At 43.3% G+C, this 22043-nt stretch overlaps 1 protein-coding gene across 3 annotated transcripts in view; it reads right to left on the bottom strand.

Moving 5' to 3' along the window:
- Positions 1–14201, bottom strand: part of TMEM131 (transmembrane protein 131) — a 186505-nt gene extending 172304 nt beyond the window's left edge. For 2 of the 3 annotated variants that reach the window (XM_073565065.1, XM_073565066.1), the window contains exons 1-2: positions 14161–14201; positions 207–247 (exon numbers count right to left, since the gene is read on the bottom strand). The gene's annotated coding sequence lies outside the window, so the exon portion shown is untranslated. The remainder of the gene's footprint in view (positions 1–206; positions 248–14160) is intronic. The other variant, XM_073565064.1, reaches the window with a different exon arrangement.
- Positions 14202–22043: the final 7842 nt, after the last annotated feature.

Genomic DNA, 22043 nt, shown 5'->3' with positions numbered 1-22043 from the left:
CATTTACACATTGATTCTCTGACAGTAATAGGGTTATGCTTGAAGTACCACAAAGGAAGAAGCACAGACGCCACAAGCCGTAAGTAAATCAATAGCCCCGACAGTGGTGTAATGCAGTCACAGGCTCTCCTCTCCTATGTGCACTTCACCAAGCAATTCCTGGAATCCCATCAGGGAAGGAAAACAACACCAAGCAAACAACTCACCTTTTCTGCTGATATGAATTGAGGCCGATTGTTGTCTCAGTCTGTTAAAAAAAAACAAAAAAAAAAAAAAACAACAAGTTAGGTCAAGATCACCAACGTTTTTGCAATCAAATACTCCTACAAAGATGATCTCAGAGATCTATGGTTTGTCCTGTTTTATTTATTTATTTAATGCCCCAATTTACAGCCCAACTACATAGACTTCAGTAACACCAAGTGGTGATTACAGCCATACAAGGCATACTGGAAATTATTCATATGCAAGATTTTACAGATACATGGTAAGTAACATTTGGTATTTGGTACAAGACATTACAAGAAACATTCAAAGATACTGGTGCAAAAAATTAGTAATGCAAGAAACATGTGCTGGTGTTAGTGTTTAAAAATAAGAGATCACAATCCTCCAAAGCAGATCATTGTAATAAATTAATAAATTCCCATGACTTATTGATGGAAACATAGGCCAAGTAGACAAAGCGGTCTATCAAGATTCAGCTCCTAACAGTGGCGCAACTAGTGTCCAATGAGCCCCCCGATGAAAGATTTGGACCCCCCAATACTGATATACACTGCTCAAAAAAATAAAGGGAAAACTTAACATAAAGAATATAACTCCAAGTAAATCAAACTTCTGTGAAATCAAACTGCCCACTTAGGAAGCAACCCTGGTTGACAATCAGTTTCACATGCTGTTGTGCAAATGGAATAGACAACAGATGGAAATTATTGGCAATTATCAAGACACCCTCAATAAAGGAGTGGTTCTACGGGTGGGGACCACAGACCACATCTCAGCAGCAATGCTTTCTGGCTGATGTTTTGGACACTCTTGAATGTCGGGCCTTCAGACCATTCTCATGGAGTCAGTTTCTAACCGTTTGTGCAGAAACATGCACATTTTGTGGCCTGCTGGAGTTCATTTTGCAGGGCTCTAGCAGTGCTCCTCCTGTTCTTCCTTGCACAAAGGTGGAGGTAGCGGTCCCGCTGCTGGGTTGTTGCCCTCCTACGGCCCTCTCCACGTCTCCTGGTGTACTGGCCTTTCTTCTGGTAGCGCCTCCAGTCTATGGACACTACGCTGATAGACACAGCAAACCTTTTTTGTCACAGCTCGCATTGTTGTGCCATCCTGGATGAGCTGTACTACCTGAGCCACTTGTGCGGGTTGTAGAGTCCGTCTCATGCTACCACGAATGTGAAAGCACGACCAACATTCAAAAGTGACCAAAATATGAGCCAGAAAGCATTGGTACTATGGTCCCCATCTGCAGAACCACTCCTTTATTAGGGGTCTTGATAATTGCCAATTTCCATCTGTTGTCTATTCCATTTGGACAACAGCATGTTAAATTGATTGTCAATCATTGCTGCTTCCCAAGTAAGACAGTTTGATTTCACAGAAGTTTGATTTACTTGGAATTAGATTCTGTTGTCTAAGTGTTCCCTTTATTTTTTTTGAGAGACAGATATACAGGGGTTGGACAAAATAATGGAAACAACTAACGTTTTGGCATCATAATCTTCGAACATGTTATAAACATGAAAACCGTGACATATGGTAATGTTTTGTAGTTGATTATTTGTGTTATGTGATATGTGTATGTAAATTAACTGCTTGTTTTGCAGAATTGTAAGAACATTGATGAAAACCTGATACCAATGGCAGACCTCTCGGATTTTCAAAGAGGCCAAATTGTTGGTGCTCGTATGGCAGGCGCTAGTGTAACAGAAGTGCCCGAATGCTTGGCGTGTAAAGAGGTACTGTCTCCAAAGTAATGACTTTGTTTGAAAGAGAAGGAAAAAACGTCCGCAGCAAAGCACAGGTCCGACCGAAAGTCGAAGTTGACTGAAAGAAACCATCAGACTCTAAAGCGAATTGTGAGAGAGGATCGCAAGACCACAACTCGGAAAATCACTGCTGAGCTCAATAAAAACCTACAGAACACAGTTTCCACGAAAACTGTTCGTCAGGAGCTGCACAAATGTGGATTCCACGGAAGAGCTGCAATTGGAAACATTTGTCATTGAGAGCAGTGGTTTTCTAAGCGTTTAGAGTGGTGTAGAAACCTCCAGAATAAGTCCCTCGAGCAGTGGAAACATATGATATTCTCAGACGAATCATCGTTTACCCTATTTCCAACCTCCGGCCGAGTGTATGTTTGGAGACAGCCGAAAGAAGCATTCCATCCAGTCTGCCTTCTCCCAACCGTAAAACATGGCGGAGGCTCTGTGATGATCTGGGGTGCTATTTCGTGGAGATCCGCCGAGCCAATGATTTCCCTTCATGGAAGAATTAACAGCCGCAATTATTTAGGCATTTTGGGAGACCAAGTGCATCCTATGGTTCAAGCACTGTTCCCAGAGGGGAATGCCATCACTTCAGAGACGCCATATTATGTGTGACAGAAAGTCAAATAACGCTACGAGTCCTACATTTACCAATGATTAATATAATGGTGCTGCATGGTTTAAGTAAAACGATGGATTTAATATATAATATTGGTAAATGTAGGACTAGTAGCGTTATTTGACCTTCTGCTACACATAATATGGCGTCTCTGAAGTGATGAATACACCAAAGCTCCTGTGCAGAGAAGGAAAATGCCCCACACGCTCTCCTATTGGCTGGCTGGACATGACAGAGCTGATGACTCATAGCACATGCGCAGTAGAGCTACATTTAGCATTTTCAGAGTTCATGGCGTCCTCCATGTGGTGGTATATAAACTAAAGGGATTATATGAGACACTGTTGTACTGTACAATTAATATGATTAATGAGCAATCACATGAACACTATTGAGATGGAATCTGATATGAAGTATAAAGATTGTAGCAGGCACATAGCACTTTTTGCACTATTTTGCACATGTGGATCCTATTGGCTATAATGAAAGAAATTGTATGCACTTAAAAATATTTTTGTAATGTGAAATAATTGACACTATTAAGAGATTGTTATATGGTCTATAAAAAGACACTTTTTTGTAATATCCACTGCTTGAGAAAGGCTCAGTTGAGCCGAAACGTTGCCTTGATATGTGGGCTGAATAAAAGTCACTACCACTTGAAAAGTGTTACTATGGAGTGCTGCCTTTATTTGGAATGAATATTGGAAATTGTGGCTGAAAACGGGACTTTCTGCCAGGGGCCAGGCACCCGAAGCTAAGTACTGTGCTGTTTCTTTTTTTCTAATATAAATATATATATAATTTTCTCTATCTCTCACACACACACACACACACACACACACACACACACACACACACACACACACATATGCATACACACATAAATACTCCATCCTGATATATCTATCACTCATCCTGGTATACATGTCCTTTATCCTGGGCCCCATCCTGGTATATGTTTCCCATTCTGCCGCTATTCTTTACTGCAAAGCAAAAAAAAGTACTACATTATAGTCCCCTTCCCTCCGCACAGCATCGTCTTCTGAAGCCAGCAGCTGACTTCAGCGTGCAAGCGATGGGAGCACACGAGCTTGGTTAGGATTTCTGCGACCGTGGTCGTTATGTCCCTGGGCTCTAAAGTACTAACAGTCTTTTCCAATCTCAGCCTTTCATGTTGAGAGGGGAATAACTCCTTACAGCTCTGTCCACTGGATGTGCTAGATTTGGAAATTAAAGGGGTTGTCTGGTTCTTAATTGATGACCAATATAGATTATAGTTCCATACCCAGTGGCAAGTAAAAGTTTGAGCACCCCTGGTAAAAATTTGTTATTGTTACTGTATACTATTATTACTGACACCATCAAGAAACGGAATAAAATATAGACGTCCCTAAACCAGGATAGGGATGAAGGGGACCATTCCTACTAGGATAGGGATGAGTGCCAGGCATATCAGGATGGGGATGAGGGTCATGCATACCAGGACAGGTATCTTTATCTTTAGCCCTTTTAGAGATCATTTCATCTTGAACTTGCTTAACTGTTCACAATAGCAGTAATTATGACCAGGGGTGCCCAAACGTTTACATGCTCCGTGAAGGTTTGTGGGGGGACCAAAATATAGCAGCACCCCCACTAATCAGTTGAAATGTAATCTAGCAGCAGCCAGGCTAGGCGATGTATAAGGAATACTGCAGCCTCATACACTGCATAGAGGCACTGCTACAGAGTACTGTAATAAACAGGGCATCTGTGCTCCACCCTGTATATTGCTTATATCATTTTGCTGCCGGAGCAGTTTTCAATGAATCGGTGGGCATGCCAGGTGTTGGACCCCAACCAACCAATCTCATACTGATGAGCCATTCTATGGATAGATCATCATTTGTTAAATATTGACAACCATTTAAACAAAACAGACACTAAAATACACAGCTCAGTTCATCTTCACAATAAATACAAAAGCCTAACATCTAGAACAAATTTCACATATGAACAGTCGCTATTTTCTTCATTGCAGTATATCCAAGATTAGCAGTTATGGACCGCAATGCCACTTTAAATGTGACAATTTCAGATGATACGTTAGGTGTCCTAAGCAACCAATCAGAATCTGCATGTAAAACTCAGCGTACCCGCAAGAGAAACTGACATGGTGCAGATTTGAAACGCACAGCGCTGATCAGTTTGTAAAAAAAAATAAATTAAAAAAAAAAAAAAACAGTGGGCATAAGACTTCTATAAATCCCATCCACTTTGCTGGAACACTAATACGCGGTGTGTTTTTTTGAGAATGAAAATCTCATTGTGGCCCCTCAGCTTAATTCAGTCAAATCCCATGGCAATGGCCGGAAATGCAGAAAAAATGTCAGGACAGACACGGATTCCCATAATGGTTCTCATCTATCATAGGAGAGATTTGTAAGTGTATATATGTGTGTCTATATAGGTGTATGTATACAGTATGTGTGTATGCATGCATATATTTTTACAGCAGTCTTTCACAGTATGAATGCCTAACAAATTAGAGAACCAGCCTCTCCTAAAGAGACACTTTCCTATTTATAGAAAATGAATGAACGGCAACCCGCTCCCCTGTCATCACATGGCAACATGAGTACACCTGTATATATGTGAAAGGCTGTCCTAGCTTTGTTATGGAGGATTACTTGAACTTTGCTGCTCATTCTAATTATTGGTTATCAGATAAATTATGTTTACTTAGTTCTAGCTACAATGTTACTAAACATTCATCTTACTAGATATGCGTGATTATAGGAAACAATAACCTATGACTGAGTATAAACTGATTTAGAGGAAAAACTGACTTGAACGTCTTTATTTTACATATATGGACGATATTGAAAGTGGATTTATCCAGATCCCTGGGCAGTGAACATGGAGCATTCATAGAATCAAATGTCGGAGAACTTAACATATCTATCAAAAACAAGCACAAGGGAAATGTCAGCAGTTGCACATAGCAACTAAACGCATAGCAGCTTTAATTTGTCAAGGAAACTTTCGAAAACGGTGGTCTGATTTTTCAATGTAACTTTTCGCTTATTTGTCTAGTGATTGTAGTCAGAAATGTACAGTGCATCTGTGGTCGTCGCGTATACCGACATATACATTGCATCTGTGGTGGTCGCGTATACCGACATATACAGTGCATCTGTGGTGGTCGTGTATACCGACAAATACAGTGGATCTGTGGTCGTCGCATATACAGACATATACAGTGCATCTGTGGTCGTCGCGTATACCGACATATACAGTGCATCTGTGGTCATCGCGTATACCGACATATACAGTGCATCTGTGGTCGTCGCGTATACCGACATACTGTACAGTGCATCTGTGGTCATCGCGTATACCGACATATACAGTGCATCTGTGGTGGTCGCGTATACCGACATATACAGTGCATCTGTGGTCGTCGCATATACCGACATATACAGTTCATCTGTGGTCGTCGCGTATACCGACATATACAGTGCATCTGTGGTCGCCGCGTATACCGACATATACAGTTCATCTGTGGTCGTCGCGTATACCGACATACAGTGCATCTGTGGTCGTCGCGTATACCGACATACTGTACAGTGCATCTGTGGTCATCGCGTATACCGACATATACATTGCATCTGTGGTGGTCGCGCATACCGACATATACAGTGCATCTGTGGTGGTCGCGTATACCGACAAATACAGTGGATCTGTGGTCGTCGCATATACAGACATATACAGAACCCCTCTCCATAATCTTTGAAAATTCTTGGAGAACAGGAGAAGTGCCAGAAGACTGGAGAAGAGCAAATGTTGTTCCTATCTTCAAAAAGGGGAAGAAGGTGGACCCAGGCAACTATAGGCCGGTGAGTCTGACTTCTATACCAGGAAAGATCTTTGAACAAATTATTAAACAACATGTATGTCAATACCTGGATAAGAATGAAGTGATTAAACAGAGTCAGCATGGGTTTGTAACTAATAAGTCATGTCAGACTAACTTAATTTCCTTCTATGATGGTATCACTGATTGGGTGGATCAAGGAAATGCTGTAGATATAGTATATCTTGACTTCAGCAAAGCATTTGACAAAGTCTCTCATACAATCCTTATTGAAAAAATGACTAAGTATGGAATGGACAAGGCAACTGTTAGGTGGATTCATAACTGGCTTAGTGATCGGACCCAAAGAGTGGTCATAAATGGCTGCACATCCAGTTGGAAGAATGTCTCAAGTGGGGTACCACAGGGCTCTGTCCTGGGCCCTGTATTGTTCAACATCTTTATCAACGATTTAGATGAAGGAATTGAGGGTAAACTGATTAAATTTGCTGATGACACAAAGCTAGGAGGGATAGCTAATACTAGAGAAGAGAGAGAGAGGATTCAAAAAGATTTAAATAAACTGGAGAAGTGGGCAGCAACTAACAGAATGGTTTTTAACAGGGAGAAATGCAAAGTACTACATCTGGGCAATAAAAATGAAAAAAGCAGATATAGAATGGGAGGAATAGGGCTAAGTGACAGCACATGTGAAAAAGACTTGGGTATACTAATAGATCACAGACTGAATATGAGTCAACAGTGTGATGCAGCAGCAAAAAAGGCAAATACAATTCTAGGATGTATTAACAGAAGCATACAGTTTAGATCACGTGAAGTCATTATTTCCCTCTACTCCTCTTTGGTCAGACCTCATCTGGAATATTGTGTCCAGTTTTGGGCACCACATTTTAAAAAAGACATCAACAAACTGGAGCAAGTTCAGAAAAGAGCGACCAGAATGGTGACCGGTCTGCAAACCCTGTCTTATGAGGAAAGGTTGCAGGATTTGGGAATGTTTAGTTTGCAAAAGAGAAGACTGAGAGGAGACTTAATAGCTGTCTACAAATATCTAAAGGGCTGTCACATTGTAGAAGGATCAACTTTATTCTCATTTGCACGAGGAAAGACTAGAAGCAATGGGATGAAACTGAATGGGAGGAGGCACAGATTAGATATTAGAAAAAACTTTTTGACAGTTAGAGTGATCAATGAGTGGAACAGGCTGCCACGAGAAGTGGTGAGTTCTCCTTCAATGGAAGTCTTCAAACAGAGGCTGGACAGACATCTGACTGGGATGATTTAGCGAATCCTGCTTTGAGCAGGGGGTTGGACCAGATGGCCCAGGAGGTCCCTTCCAACTCTACGATTCTATGATTCTATACAGTGCATCTGTGGTCGTCGCGTATACCGACATATACAGTGCATCTGTGGTCGTCGTATTTACCGACATATACAGTGCATCTGTGGTCATCGCGTATACCGACATATACAGTGCATCTGTGGTCGTCGCGTATACCGACATATACAGTGCATCTCTGGTCATCGCGTATACCGACATATACAGTGCATCTGTGGTCGTCGCGTATACCGACATATACAGTGCATCTGTGGTCATCGCGTATACCGACATATACAGTGCATCTGTGGTGGTCGCGTATACCGACATATACAGTGCATCTGTGGTCGTCGCGTATACCGACATATACAGTGCATCTGTGGTCGTCGCGTATACCGACATATACAGTGCATCTGTGGTCATCGCGTATACCAACATATACAGTGCATCTGTGGTCGTCGCGTATACCGACATATACAGTGCATTTCTGGTCGTCGCGTATACCGACATATACAGTGCATTTCTGGTCGTCGCGTATACCGACATATACAGTGCATCTGTGGTCGTCGCGTATACCGACATATACAGTGCATCTGTGGTCGTCGCGTATACTGACATACAGTGCATCTGTGGTCGTCGCGTATAACGACATATACTGTACAGTGCATCTGTGGTCATCGCGTATACCGACATATACAGTGCATCTGTGGTCATCGCGTATACCGACATATACAGTGCATCTGTGGTCGTCGCGTATACCGACATATACAGTGCATCTGTGGTCGTCGCGTATACCGACATATACAGTGCATCTGTGGTCGTCGCGTATACCGACATATACAGTGCATCTGTGGTCGTCGCGTAAACTGACATATACAGTGCATCTGTGGTCGTCGCGTATACCGACATAAACAGTGCATCTGTGATCGTCGCGTATAACGACATAAACAGTGCATCTGTGATCGTCGCGTATAACGACATATACAGTCCATCTGTGGTCATCGCGTATACCGACATACAGTGCATCTGCGGTGGTCGCGTATACCGATATACAGTGCAACTGTGGTCGTCGCATATACCGATATATACTGTACAGTGCATCTGTGGTCATCGCGTATACCGACATATACAGTGCATCTGTGGTCATCGCGTATACCGACATATACAGTGCATCTGTGGTCGTCGCGTATACCGACATATACTGTACAGTGCATCTGTGGTCGTCGCGTATACCGACATATACAGTACATCTGTGGTCATCGCGTATACCGACATATACAGTGCATCTGTGGTCGTCACGTATACCGACATATACTGTACAGTGCATCTGTGGTCGTCACGTATACCGACATATACTGTACAGTGCATCTGTGGTCGTCACGTATACCGACATATACTATACAGTGCATCTGTGGTCATCGCGTATACCGACATATACAGTGCATCTGTGGTCATCGCGTATACCGACATATACAGTGCATCTGTGTTAGTAATGTTTATTGTGAAGGCAGCGTACTGCCAAATTATGTAACTTTTTTCTTCCGGACTTTGTACATTTCACTTACAGTCCATTACTACTAAAACCAGAGTGAGAAGAGCTTCTATGTTATTACAAGTCAAAGTCTGTTCAACAGAGATACAAAGTGAACTAATGGACCATGCTATGTAGTAAAATAATAATAAACCTTAATCACTTCCTTCATATCCAAATCACAATAAAACACTTTCCTATACCCAGGTAATCGCCACCTAAAAGAGAGCTGACTAGTTGGACAGGCTCCATATATTCATTAGGGCCCTAGGTGGATGGTAAATAACGAAAGCTAATTACCTATGTAAGAATTTAGGAGAAAAACAAAACTATGTGCTCCTGACCTGCCAAGAGGTCTTGTTCCCTATAATGAAACAGAATTTTGTAGTGACAACAAGTGACAGGACAATACATTCTCAGCTCTCTGCAATGTGCAGGAATTTAACACAGGAGAGTAGGGATTCTCCACAGTAGATCTAGAGGCCCTGCAAAAGGTGGACAACAAAACATATGCAATTATCACTCCTAAACATATGACCCAAGAATACTGAATAATCTACTGACAGATCTGGGCATGGAGAGGAAAGTAGTCACATTACAAAAGCTAAGGCTGGTTTCACATTTGCGGTCGTGTCCGCAGCTTTTCATCTGCATACATCCGCATACGTCACGCATACCTTGTATATCCTTAGAATAGGCAAAAGCCTGAAGACTGGGCATCCTCCCCCGACCCAGAGAACGAGGCTCCTCATGGACCAATTTTGAATGAAGCAGAGATGTGTATGCTCGACTACCTCTTAAAATTATTATTACTACCGGGAATAGCCACATATAGTACTCTGCTTTTTCAGGAAGTCCCATAAACAATAAATGGAGCACAGGTCAAGACATGGAAACTTCTGTCCTTTCAAGATGGGCCATGCCCTGTTCTCAGGACTTTTGTGGGTTCCATTGGTGAGACCCACAGTGATCAGTACGAGGAAAACTTTCAATCCTGGTAATCTTCCTCAGTACAGCATGCATTATATTAAAGGGAATTTGTCACTAGGTTTTTGCTACCACATCGGAGAGCAGTTTGATGTATGGCCACAAATCCTAATTCCAGCAATGTAGCAATAGACTATATGCTGTCATTTTGATATACGGTAATCACTGTTTTATCAGTTGCACATACACCAGTTCTCTGAGTGACAAGCACTATATAACCCCACCCACACCACTAACCGCAGCTTTCTAGGTACACTGTGCATAGACAGAAAACTGCCAATCAGTAGTGGGGGCGTGGTTGGCCTACCTGGTAGTAGACATAAAACCAAGAGAGCACTCTGTGCCAGAGACGCAAATCAAAAACAAAATAGTTTAAAAAAAACTGACAATGCAAACAAGTAAACTAAAAGTTTGGGGTCACCCAGACAATTGTGTTTTCCATGAAAACTCATACTTTTATTAATCAAATGAGTTGCCAAATGAATTGAAAATCTAGGCTAGACATTGACAAGGTTCGAAAAAAAGATTTTTATTTGAAATAATAATTTTCTCCTTCAAACTTTGCTTTCGTCAAAGAATGCTCCCTTTGCAGCAATTCCAGCATTGCAGACCTTTGGCATTCTAGCAGTTAATCTGCTGAGGTAATCTGGAGAAGTTTCAGCCCATGCTTCCAGAAGCCCCTCCCACAAGTTGGTTTGGCTTGATGGGCACTTTTTGCATACCATATGGTCAAGCTGCTCCCACAGCAGCTCAGTGGGTTTGAGATCTGGTGACTGCGCTGGCCACTCCATTACAGATAGAATACCAGCTGCCTGCTTCTTCCCTAAATAGTTCTTGCATAATTTAGGAGGTGTGCTTTGGGCCACTGTCCTGTTGTAGGATGAAATTGTCTCCAATCAAGCGCTGTCCACAGGTTATGGCATGGCGTCACAAAATGGAGTGATAGCCTTCCTTATTCAAAATCCCTTTTACCTTGTACAAATCTCCCACTTTACCAGCACCAAAGCAACCCCAGACCATCACATTACCTCCATCATGCTTGACAGATGGCGTCAGGCACTCTTCCAGCATCTTTTCAGTTGTTCTGCGTCTCACAAATGTTCTTCTGTGTGATCCACCTCAAACTTGGATTTGTCTGTAAATAACACTTTTTACTAATCTTCCTCTGTCCAATATCTGTGTTCTTTTGCCCACATTAATCTTTTCCTTTTATTAGCCAGTCTTAGATATGGATTTTTATTTGTCACTCTGCCCTGAAGGCCAGCATCCCGGAGTCGCCTCTTCACTGTAGACGTTGACACTGGCGTTTTGCGTCTACTATTTAATGCAGCTGCCAGTTGAGGATCTGTGAGGCGTCGATTTCTCAAACTATAGACTCTAATGTACAGTGCTGTGCAAATTAATTGGGACAAAGCATTTTTTTTTTTTTTTTTTTAAGTAAAATTGTAAGTTGGTTACCAGTCAGTGATTCAAACCAGTTTTAACTGCTTTGAACAGGCACTCACACCTGTTCAAAGCAGTTGAAACTGGTTTGAATCACTGACTGGCAACCAACTTACAATTTTACTTAAAAAAATGCATTGTCCCAATTAATTTGCACAGCACTGTACTTGTCTTGTTGCTCAGTTGCGCAGTGGGGCCTCCCACTTCTCTTTCTACTCTGGTTAGAACCTGTTTGTGCTCTCTTCTAAAAGGGAGTAGTACACACCGTTGTAGGAAATCTTCAGTTTCTTGGCAATTTCTCGCATGGAATAGCCTTCATTTCTAAGAACAAGAATAGACTGTCGAGTTTCACATGAAAGTTATTTTTTTTCTGGCCATTTTGAGAGTTTAATGGAACCAACAAACGTAATGCTCCAGATTCTCAACTAGCTCAAAGGAAGTTCAGGTTTATAGCTTCTCTAATCAGCCAAACTGTTTTCAGCTGTGCTAACATACTTGCACAAGGGTTTTCAAGGGTATTCTAACAATCCATTAGCCTTCTTACACAGTTAGCAAACACAAAGTACCATAAGAACACTTGAGTGATGGTTGTTGGAAATAGGCCTCTATACACCTATGAAGATATTGCATTACAAACCAGCATTCCATGATTAAGCCCTTTCAGGGTGAAACGCGTAGGAAAGTGCTCCCCTCCATATGCCTCTTTATGTTGTTTTTACTTGATGGTAAGAAGATTTTATATTTTCAATAAATCAATTGTTATTTTATCTCCTGGAGACGCTGGAAAATCTTTTTCTATGTTGTCAATGCTAAAGATAGGGTACGCAGGTTGCATGCAGCATCATGAACCCATAGGCGGAGATGACCGGAGGAGGCGCGGCGGGGGGCGGGGCTTCACAGCAAGCATCCGCTGCGTCTCCAAACGCTAATGTGAAACCAGCCTAATACGTGCATGAATGTGCCATAACACTATAAAGGAGAGAATTTTCCACAAGAAAATTCATATGTATAAAAATGAATATCACAGGTTATTAGTACCAATATTACATAAGAAGCTTAGTAAATCACCCGACGCGCGATTCACCAACTTGTTAGTCTACTTGTCTGTACTCCGCGTTTACTAGTTTATATTGTTTTATCTAATGTCCAAATAAAGATCTTATTTTTTTTTAACCATTTATTTGCTTATGATTTGCGTCTCCGACACTAAGTTTTTTCTTTTGGTTGTATGTGTATTATTCCTGCCTTTTGGGGACATTACTCATACTAGTGTGAGTTGCAAAGAATCCGTAATCTATCTACCTAGTAGTAGGCCAAGTAGTCATCTAGTGAATCTCCTGCTCATAACTCACAGATAGTTGTAATCGGGGTCTCTGCCTCTATGTCACGCTGCTTTCAGATTAAGCAGTAAAATCTTGGTGACCCTTTAAGAAACAGGGCACTTGCACCAGATTACAGACTGAGGGACAAGGGATTACCTTACAATAGGCTAAAGACTGACTAAATGCAGTAAGCATTATAAATCCACTGTGGACTGATCGACCAGTGGCAGTGTTCCTACTACAGTGTGTAGTGACCAATCAGCAGCATTTACACCTACTATTACTGTGGTCTGACCTGTAAATTCTGGCTGCCTGCAGTCATCAATAGAGGGAGCAGGAGCGGCCAACACATTAATAACACTGTAAGCAGTAACCTTCCCTGCTCCCTCTAGTGGTGGCTGCAGACACCCAGGGCTACAGGGAGGATAAAAATAAAAACCTTTCAGGAAATCTTATCTACAATGCTGCCACTGTAATATAGAAACCTGCTGCATATCTGGCGTGTGGGAACACACCCTCCAAGAAATCTGCACTTGTTATATAGACACAATGGCCAAGAAATATGGCAATACACATTTGTAGGATTAAAAGTTTCTATTTTCTCCATGTTGACCACAGAACACAACTACTGAGCCAAAGGGTCACCCTGCACAAAAATTACAAATGTAGGATAATTAAAATAAAACTTCTAAAGTTATACAGATATGTCAGAGAAGAGGCGTTTTATTAGTCACATGTGCAGCTTTGCGTCACCTCCTACCAGCACAGCAGCTTGTGAGCATTGAGTCTACATACACATCATTACATAGTATCTCATATTATTAGGCAGCCATGACTCACAGGAGGACACGTTGCTGTAAGGCAGACACAAGTGACACTTCCTCAGGCATACGAGGAATGCAGTTTATCACCCTGATACATAGTGGTAATGAGGTTTCTCACACTCGCATTTGGGTATGCCATGTGCACATTTACACTATTCACCAACTAACAAACAGGCCACTACATGTGATCTGCAGCCACTGAGCCAGCCATACAAAGCCCAACGGGTGGCTTCTCCCAGTCCGATTCGGAATCATTATAAAATTACCTCTAGAAGGCCTCCTTCATCAAATCGCAGCACTTCAATGACATTTTCTGACTGTATGAATGCTGTAAGGAAATGGAAAGAAACATTAGTATTTATGCTGATCTCACCATGTAACACAACTTCGATAACGACTTTACCATTAATCAGTATTCACAGGGCGCCAATATGATAACAGCCAATCTGTAAACTGTAGTAAGTATCTAGATACTATGCTGCAACGTTTCCAGTAAAACATACTTTTAATAGCTGGTAAAGGCAGAGACTTGTCAGTCACTGTCAGCGGGCAGGGAGAAGCCGCCGGGGACCACCTGTATGAACAGTGCCGCTTGGTCCCCGGCTGCTATTTAAAGTATGTTTTTTCGCTGCAGCGTTTCAGAAACAAATATACACCGCTGTGATTGTACAGCAAGTAGCTGATGCATGATGCCCAGAGTTTGGGTCGTGTGTATCACCTGTCAGGATCTGTTTAAAAGCTTCAGCCTTTCAAAGAGAACAAGTGATTAAAAGAAGTCAGCTGTCCTTCCTTCAGGGGTATTCCTCTAGGAAGATGCTCAATACTTTACAATAGAAGTTACTTGGACAGCTAAGAAGACGCCTTAAAAAGACACCTTACGGTAAATGCAAACTCTGTATTTGGTTCAGGTTTATGAGCGGAAAAGCCAAACCATAAAACAGCACCGTTAGAATTAATCAGATTTTAAAAATCTCATCTAAAAATTGTGCAAATCTTCAGTGCATAAATTGACCTGTAGGGCAGATTTGTGAAGAATTCATTGCAGTCATTACTTTCACAATGCATAAACATGCAGATTTTGAAGTGGAAACGCTGCATATACAGGGGCTTCTCACTAAATTAGAATATCCTGAAAAAGTTAATTTATTTCAGTTCTTCAATACAAAAAGTGAAACTCATATTATACAGCGTCTTTACAAACAGAGTGATCTATTTAAAGTGTTTACTTCTGTTAATGTTGATGATTATTGCTTACAGCCAATGAAAACCCAAAAGTCATTATCTCAGTAAGTTAGAATACTTTATAACACCAGCATGAAAAATGATTTTAAAATCCAAAATGTTGGCCTACTGAAATGTATGTTCAGTAAATGCACTCAGTACTTACTTGTGGCTTCTTTTGCATCAATTACTGCATCAATGATGTGTGGCATGGAGGCGATCAGCCTGTGGCACTGCTGAGGTGTTATGGAAGCCCAGGTTGCTTTGATAGCAGCCTTCAGCTCGTCTGCATTGTTGTGTCTGGTGTCTCATCTTCCTCTTGACAATACCCCATAGATTCTCTATGGGGTTAAGGTCAGATGAGTTTGCTGGCCAATCAAGCACAGTGATACTGTTGTTTATAAACCAGGTATTGGTACTTTTGGCAGTGTGGACAGGTGCCAAGTCCTGCTGGAGAATGAAATTTCCATCTCCAAAAAGCTTGTCGGCAGAGGGAAGCATGAAGAGCTCTAAAATTTCCTGGTAGATGGCTGCGCTGATTTTGGTCTTGATAAAATACAGTGGACCTACAGCAGCAGATGACATGGCTCCCCAAACCATCACTGATTGTGGAAACTTCACACTAGACCTCAAGCAGCTTGGATTGTGGCCTCTCCACTCTTCCTCCAGACTCTGGCACCTTGATTTCCAAATGAAATGCAAAAGTCGTAGTTACTCACCGGTTAACGGTATTTTTCGGAGTCCATGACAGCACCACCTGAGAGAGGGGATCCGCCCTCCAGGAACAGGAAATCCTACAGATACATAAAGGCGGCACCTCTCCCACGCATCAGTTGGTTTACAGAATACAAAAGGACCACAAAGGTTAATAGCATAATTTATATACAATACTCTTACACGACTATTAATTACCCATGTACATATAAGCGGAAGTGCATCCCCAAATTAAACTAAAGGGAGGGAATCTACGGGTGCCGTCATGGACTCCGAAAAATATCGTTAACCGGTGAGTAACTACGACTTTATTCGGTCGTCCATGACAGCACCACCGAGAGAATTACAGAGTAATAATTACTTTAGGGAGGGACTACAGCCTGCAGAACCCTGACACCAAAGGAGATGTCTGAGGAAGCACCCAGGTCTAGTCTAGAATGGTTGTAGAAGGCGCTCAGAGAGGACCAAGTAGCTGCCTTACATATCTGGTCGATCAAGACCTCCGATCTCTCTGCCATGGCCCTGGTGGAATGCGCCCTCAGCTTGCCAGGGGCCGGTTTGCCTTTTGAGGTGTATGCTAATGAAATGGCCTCCCTAATCCATCTTGCCTAGCGAGCTTTTTGAAGCCCTAAGGCCCTTTTTAGTGCCCTGATAGGAAATAAACAAGGAATTATCTTTTTTCCAGGGGTCGGTAACTGCCAGGTACTCTAGGAGACATCTCCTAACGTCTAGCGTGTGTAATTTCCTTTCCTTATCATTCGTGGGATTAGGGAGGAAGGATGGAAGGACTATCTCCTGAGTTCTATGGAAACTGGAGGCTACTTTAGGCAGGTATGCTGGATCAGGTGTAAGAATTACCCTGTCATCCCTGAATTGTATGTAAGGAGGAAATCTAGACAGCGCCTGGATGTCACTAACTCTCCGGGCTGATGTCAACGCTACCAGGAGAGCCACTTTAAGGGACAGGTTTTTTTGTGGAAGCTGATGAAATAGGCTCAAACAGGGCCTCTGTAATGGCCGTAAGGACTAGGTTTAGATCCCATGGCATAAATTTATTTCTCACTACCGGTCTGGACCTGCCTGTTGCTTTAATAAACCTATTGATCCTATAGTTACTGGCGATGTTGAAGTTGAAAAGCGCCCCTAGAGCCGACACCTGTACCTTAAGGGTGCTGGTGGAGAGTCCCATGTCAAGACCTCTTTGTAAGAACTCTAAGATCTGTGCTATGGGAGTGGACTGCCCAGCTACTACCCCTGAGCCCTGAAGGAATCTTTTCCAGATCCTAACGTAGATTTTGGTTGTAATCGGTTTTCTGCTTATGAGCAGGGTGTTAATTAGGGCCGGGGAGAAACCTTTCTCCTTTAGTAGTGCACATTCAAAATCCTCCCCGTCAGATGTAGGCCAGCTACCTGAGGATGGTAAACTAGGCCCTGGGATAAGAGGTTTGGTAGGACCCTAGGGTCGGACACCGACATGGTCCTGAGGCATGAGAACCATGCCCTCCTGGGCCAAAACAGGGCGATCACTATAGTCCTTGCTTTGTCCTTCCTGATCTTCCTCATCACCAGGGGTAGTAGAGCCAAGGGAGGGAAGGCGTATGCTAGCACGAAGTCCCATTTGATCAGAAGAGCATCTACTGCCAGAGGGTTCTCCCTGGGATTTAGAGAGCAGAACTGAGGCACCTTCCTGTTCTCTCTGGTGGTGAAGAGGTCCACTTCTGGCTGCCCCCATTTTTGTACGATTCGGTCGAAGATGGACGTTTTTAAGGACCATTCCCCCTGCTTTAGAAGGTTGCGGCTTAGGAAGTCTGCTGTGGTCTTTTCTTTTCCTTTTATGTGCAGAGCTGTTAAAGACAGGAGATGTTGCTCTGCCCATTGGAACAGCCGTTCTGCTACCTCCATCAGGGGCCTGGAACGAGTCCCACCTTGTTGGTTGATGTAAGCCACGGTGACCTGATTGTCGGAGAATATTCGAACATGGTGAACCTGTAGATACACAAAAAGGTTTTTGACTGCCTGCTCTACGCCTGTTAGCTCTTTCAGGTTGGAGGACATTTCCAACTGATGGCATTCCCACAGGTCCTGGATCAAGATTTCCCCCATGTGGGCCCCCCAACCCGTAGGGCTTGCGTCTGTGGTGACTACCCGGGTTATGTTATATTTCCAGGGCACCCCTCTGGCTAGATTGTTCTCGTCTAGCCACCACTCAAGGGATCTCAAGGTATGTTGGGACAGAGTCAACTGGCCTTCTAGATAACCACCCAGGCTCTTTTGATGGCGTAAAACCTCACCCTGTAGCACCCATGTATGGAACTGGGCCCATCAGACCGCGGGGATGCAGGATGAGAGAGAACCCAGGAGGGATATTGCTTTCCTGAGAGACATGATAGGGCTATTGGAGGCGTTCAAGACCTGCTGACACAGGCAAACTAATTTTTCGGGTGGAAGACGACACTCCTGATTCTGCGAGTCTAGGGTTAAGCCCAAGAACTGCTGGACTTTCATGGGCTGTAGGCGGGACTTCTTAATGTTTATCAGCCACCCTAACCGCTCCAGAGCTGATTTGGCTTTTTGCAATTGATCCAGACAATGGACTGCTGTTTTGCCTACAATAAGGAAGTCATCCAGGTAAGGGATCACTAGGATGTTTGCTTCCCGCAGATGGGCCATAACCTCCGCTATAACTTTAGTGAACACCCGGGGTGGGGGGGCGACTGCTATACCAAAAGGGAAGTGCGACATATTGAAAATGCTGTAACGACCCCTGTAAATGAACTGCCACTCTAAGGAAACGCTGATGAGACGCATAGATGGGTATATGGTAATAAGCGTCTTTTAAATTCAACACCACCATAAAACAATTTTCAAACAGTAATTTTATTGTGGAACTGATCGTTTCCATTTTGAAAGGTCGAATGACCAGGTATCTGTTGAGTGCCTTCAGATTGATTATGGTCCTGTAAGATTTATCTGGTTTACGGACCAAAAATAGGGGGGAGTAGAAGCCTTCGCCCTTCTCCGCCTCTGGTACCTTTATCAGTACTCCTTTCTGACATAGGTCAACAACTTCGGTCTCTAGGGCAGTCTGTTCCGCCAGGGAAGACCTGAGCGGGGTGACCCTAAAACTGTTCTGGGGGACACAGGCAAATTCTAGCTTTAGGCCTGAGGCTACCAACCCCAGGATCCAGTTACTGTTTGAGATCCGCGACCAGGCTTGGCAGAAGGCCGATAGTCTACCTCCCACCGGGGCCTCTAGTTATTGGGGAGGTTTCTTGGTCTCACAGGATGCTTCCTGGCGTCCCCCTCCAAACATAAACCCAGTACCTTTTTTTTTTTTTATCTTCCCATCTGCCCCGGTCCCTGGATGACCTCCTTCGAAAAAATCTCTTCCTAGCAAAAGGACGTCTATAGGAAGGGGTGGGCAGGGAAGGGAATTTCTTTTTATCGTCGCCAGCCTTCTCCAGGAGTTCATCTAGGACTGGTCCGAATAGATAATCCCCCTCACACGGGATGGAGCAAAGCCGGGATCTGGCCTGGATATCCCCGGGCCAGCATTTCAGCCATATAGCCCGTCGGGCTGCATTTGATAGTCCTGCAGACTTGGCCGCCATTCTTGCGGAATCTGCCGAAGCGTCGGCTAAAAAGGCTGCTGCATCCTGGATGGTAGGTAGGGTTTTCAAGATAGATTCCTTTGAGGCTCTGTCCTCTAACTGCGTTTCCAGCTGGTCCAGCCAGACCATCATAGATCTGGCTGTGCAGGTAGCTGCTACTGCAGGTCTCAGGGAGCCAGCTGACATTTCCCATGTGCCTTTCAAGTAGGAGTCTGCCTTTTTAACCAGTGGATCCTTTAAAGTGACCATGTCATCAAAGTGGATAGCCGATTTTTTGGACGCCTTAGCCACTGCTGCATCCAATTTCGGAGCTTTGTCCCATTTATTTACCACGAGGTCCTCAAAGGGATATCGCCGTTTAAAAGCTGGTGGTAGGGAGCCTTTCCTTTCTGGTATCCTCCATTCCCTATTAATCAAATTTTGGACCTTGTCGTTTAACGGGAACAACTTACGTTTCCTGGGGTCTAAACCCCCGAACATTAGGTCCTGCGCTGACCGTTCTGGACCGTTCTGCGCAGCATTTCTGTGGATGTCAGATTCACTTAATCTTTAAGTCTGTAGTTACTGAGATGTGATTCCAAGTTGAATCCGAGAAAGCTGTGTGCTGAAGGATAACAGGCCCTTTATGAATGAATAAAGCAGCCACTGTGCTATAAACGCAAATTGCCATACTACAACTCGATAGTGACATTATTCTGTCAACAGAAATACTGGGACTGATTTACTAAGACTACATAACTTTAAAGGGAACCTGTCAGCAGGATTGTGCACAGTAACCTACAATACACTGTCAGGTCGGCGCCGTTATACTGATTAAAATGATACCCAATAATCTTTATTTTCAGTTTTGAGTTAATGATATGCTCATGATCCGGGATGGCCTGGGGGGGGGGGGGTCTTCATGAGGTGCTCTGCTTAGGTATTCATCTGTATGGCCCCCTGTGACCTGCCCCCTTATTATGCATCCTGCATAGAATTATGGTTTGAAAAAAAAGACAAAATCACATTCATCAGGCAGGTGGCGGCACCTGTCCTGTAGCATGATGAGGTGGATAATATGCCGGTTTTCATGTTACTTAGACAGTTTTGTTGTTAAAAAAAAAAAAAAAAAAAAAAAAAAAACTTAAAATGGCGCTGACGGCCGCACCTGCGCAGTAGCATCGAAACAAAACTTTATTTCATCAACCTAGGCATCATTTTAATCAGTATAACAGTGCCAACCTAACAGTCTATGTAGGTTACTGAACATAATCCTGCTGACAGGTTCACTTTAAGATTGCAAATTTAGACTGGACAGATTTAGAGGGGATCTGTCACCAGGTTACAAACAGTAGGAGGACTAGATGGCACGAGCAGGGCTGTGGAGTCGGTAAGCCAAACCATCGACTCCGACTAACTCTGACTCCAGAGCACTACCTCACTACTGAGCATGTACCTAAAGTGCAGCACAGATTCATCTCACCTCCGACCCCACAGCACTGGTCACTACTGAGCATGTATATAAAGTGCAGCACAGATTCATCTCACCTCCGACCCCACAGCACTGGTCACTACTGAGCATGTACATAAAGTGCAGCACAGATTCATCTCACCTCTGACTCCACAGCACTGGTCACTACTGAGCATGTACATAAAGTGCAGCACAGATTCATCTCACCTCCGACCCCACAGCACTGCCTCACTACAGATCATGTACATATAGTGCAGCATAGATTAATAATAATAATAATAATTTTTATTTATATAGCGCCAACATATTCCGCAGCACTTTACAATTAAGCGGGGACATGTACAGACAATAAATTCAATACAAGTTAAGACAATTCAAACAGTGACATTAGGAGTGAGGTCCCTGCTCGCAAGCTTACAATCTACAAGGAAATGGGGGGACACAGTAGGTGAAAAATGCTTGTTAATTCAGGTCTGGCAATTATAATAGGGATTTTCATATAAAGCTGCATGATCCGGTCATCAGCCCGTGTGTTTAAGTGCAATAGACAAGTATCAAGTGCAGTTATCCTGTGCATGAAGGGTGTGGAGACAGATGAATAGTAGGGTGCAGATTCAGAATAATATTTGGAAGGAGGGAACAGGGCAAAGTTAGCTTGCTGGGTAGTTGATGTGGTAGGCTTGTTTGAAGAGATGGGTTTTCAAAGCGCGCTTGAATAGGTCAGGGCTAGGTATCAGTCTGATCGCCTGGGGAAGTGCATTCCAGAGAGCTGGAGCAGCACGAGAGAAGTCTTGGAGGCGGAGGTGCGAGGTTCGGATTACGGGGGATGTTAGTCTTAGGTCATTTGTAGAACGGAGGGCACGTGTAGGGCGATAGACAGAGATGAGAGAGGAGATATAAGGCGGTGCAGAACAGTGGAGAGCTTTGTGGGTGAGAGAGATGAGTTTATACTGGACCCTGTAGCGAATAGGTAGCCAGTGTAATGACTGGCACAAGATGGAGGCATCGGTGAAGTGGCTGGACAGAAATATGACCCTGGCTGCCGCATTCAAGATGGATTGGAGAGGAGAAAGTTTGGTAAGAGGGAGACCGATCAGAAGAGAGTTGCAGTAGTCCAGGCGAGAATGAATAAGAGCGACAGTAAGAGTCTTAG

This window comes from Dendrobates tinctorius, unplaced genomic scaffold (assembly GCF_039654945.1).
Source record: "Dendrobates tinctorius isolate UK_male_01 unplaced genomic scaffold, ASM3965494v1 ptg000528l, whole genome shotgun sequence".
Taxonomy (NCBI): Eukaryota; Metazoa; Chordata; class Amphibia; order Anura; family Dendrobatidae; genus Dendrobates; species Dendrobates tinctorius.
Note: the sequence above shows the minus strand (reverse complement) of the source record. Positions and strands in the feature narration are given on the sequence as shown.